Below are 2500 nucleotides of genomic sequence, written 5' to 3'. Positions count from 1 at the left end.
AAGGCATGTCAGAGCGAAAGACAGTAATTTCGAATGAGCCAAGAAAGAGCGGTGCGGGGCCGGTCGGAGCGCACCCTTTTCTCGGTGGCTGGCGGGCGAGAGAGTGCTGCGTCGCCGGCATCGGCGTCGAAAGAAGCCGAGCCGAAAAAAGTTAAAGTACAAACGTGCAAGCATACTAACCTAACCCTAGGTAAGGCATGTCAGAGCGAAAGACAGTAATTTCGAATGAGCCAAGAAAGAGCGGTGCGGGGCCGGTCGGAGCGCACCCTTTTCTCGGTGGCTGGCGGGCGAGAGAGTGCTGCGTCGCCGGCATCGGCGTCGAAAGAAGCCGAGCCGGAAAAAGTTAAAGTACAAACGTGCAAGCATACTAGCCTAACCCTAGGTAAGGCATGTCAGAGCGAAAGACAGTAATTTCGAATGAGCCAAGAAAGAGCGGTGCGGGGCCGGTCGGAGCGCACCCTTTTCTCGGTGGCTGGCGGGCGAGAGAGTGCTGCGTCGCCGGCATCGGCGTCGAAAGAAGCCGAGCCGAAAAAAGTTAAAGTACAAACGTGCAAGCATACTAACCTAACCCTAGGTAAGGCATGTCAGAGCGAAAGACAGTAATTTCGAATGAGCCAAGAAAGAGCGGTGCGGGGCCGGTCGGAGCGCACCCTTTTCTCGGTGGCTGGCGGGCGAGAGAGTGCTGCGTCGCCGGCATCGGCGTCGGAAGAAGCCGAGCCGAAAAAAGTTAAAGTACAAACGTGCAAGCATACTAACCTAACCCTAGGTAAGGCATGTCAGAGCGAAAGACAGTAATTTCGAATGAGCCAAGAAAGAGCGGTGCGGGGCCGGTCGGAGCGCACCCTTTTCTCGGTGGCTGGCGGGCGAGAGAGTGCTGCGTCGCCGGCATCGGCGTCGAAAGAAGCCGAGCCGAAAAAAGTTAAAGTACAAACGTGCAAGCATACTAACCTAACCCTAGGTAAGGCATGTCAGAGCGAAAGACAGTAATTTCGAATGAGCCAAGAAAGAGCGGTGCGGGGCCGGTCGGAGCGCACCCTTTTTTCGGTGGCTGGCGGGCGAGAGAGTGCTGCGTCGCCGGCATCGGCGTCGAAAGAAGCCGAGCCGAAAAAAGTTAAAGTACAAACGTGCAAGCATACTAACCTAACCCTAGGTAAGGCATGTCAGAGCGAAAGACAGTAATTTCGAATGAGATAAGAAAGAGCGGTGCGGGGCCGGTCGGAGCGCACCCTTTTCTCGGTGGCTGGCGGGCGAGAGAGTGCTGCGTCGCCGGCATCGGCGTCGAAAGAAGCCGAGCCGGAAAAAGTTAAAGTACAAACGTGCAAGCATACTAGCCTAACCCTAGGTAAGGCATGTCAGAGCGAAAGACAGTAATTTCGAATGAGCCAAGAAAGAGCGGTGCGGGGCCGGTCGGAGCGCACCCTTTTCTCGGTGGCTGGCGGGCGAGAGAGTGCTGCGTCGCCGGCATCGGCGTCGAAAGAAGCCGAGCCGAAAAAAGTTAAAGTACAAACGTGCAAGCATACTAACCTAACCCTAGGTAAGGCATGTCAGAGCGAAAGACAGTAAACTCGAATGAGCCAAGAAAGAGCGGTGCGGGGCCGGTCGGAGCGCACCCTTTTCTCGGTGGCTGGCGGGCGAGAGAGTGCTGCGTCGCCGGCATCGGCGTCGAAAGAAACCGAGCCGAAAAAAGTTAAAGTACAAACGTGCAAGCATACTAACCTAACCCTAGGTAAGGCATGTCAGAGCGAAAGACAGTAATTTCGAATGAGCCAAGAAAGAGCGGTGCGGGGCCGGTCGGAGCGCACCCTTTTCTCGGTGGCTGGCGGGCGAGAGAGTGCTGCGTCGCCGGCATCGGCGTCGAAAGAAACCGAGCCGGAAAAAGTTAAAGTACAAACGTGCAAGCATACTAGCCTAACCCTAGGTAAGGCATGTCAGAGCGAAAGACAGTAATTTCGAATGAGCCAAGAAAGAGCGGTGCGGGGCCGGTCGGAGCGCACCCTTTTCTCGGTGGCTGGCGGGCGAGAGAGTGCTGCGTCGCCGGCATCGGCGTCGAAAGAAGCCGAGCCAAAAAAAGTTAAAGTACAAACGCGATGCTAATGAGCGAGCCGTTGTCTCGACTAATATGTAGGGGGCGTTCGATCGAGCGTCTGGCTTGAGCGCTTGTCGGCCTAGCAGAACGGTCGCATTGTTATGCCCGGGTTTTAGGCACCGCTGCAGGCGGCCGGCAGAGCTCTTGTTTGTGCGAAACTGAATGGATCGAGCCCGAGAGAGGGCGAGCAAAGAAAAAACGCAAATCGCTCCGCCTGGCACTGCCGGCGAGAGCGTGGACGTCGCGGCCAGCGACTGTCGAAGCTGAGTACGGCCGCAGGCGATCGCCTCGGTCTTAAACGAATGCGACGAGCACGCGCCGGGCGGCCCAGCAAGGGCCGAGCGCAGCTGTCGCAGCTATCTGGTTGATCCTGCCAGTAGTGATATGCTTGTCTCAAAGATTAAGCCATGCAGG

General features: G+C 56.6%; 1 non-coding gene across 1 annotated transcript in view; it reads left to right on the top strand.

Annotated features, from left to right (window-relative positions):
• Positions 1-2443: 2443 nt before the first annotated feature.
• The window catches only part of LOC144413366 (small subunit ribosomal RNA), a 1810-nt gene continuing 1753 nt past the window's right edge, over positions 2444-2500 (top strand). The window contains exon 1 of the ribosomal RNA XR_013469400.1: positions 2444-2500. This exon is cut by the window's right edge and continues 1753 nt beyond it. This is a non-coding gene — a ribosomal RNA (small subunit ribosomal RNA).

The sequence above is a fragment of the Styela clava genome, chromosome 15, assembly GCF_964204865.1.
Source record: "Styela clava chromosome 15, kaStyClav1.hap1.2, whole genome shotgun sequence".
NCBI classification, from domain to species: Eukaryota; Metazoa; Chordata; class Ascidiacea; order Stolidobranchia; family Styelidae; genus Styela; species Styela clava.
Note: the sequence above shows the minus strand (reverse complement) of the source record. Positions and strands in the feature narration are given on the sequence as shown.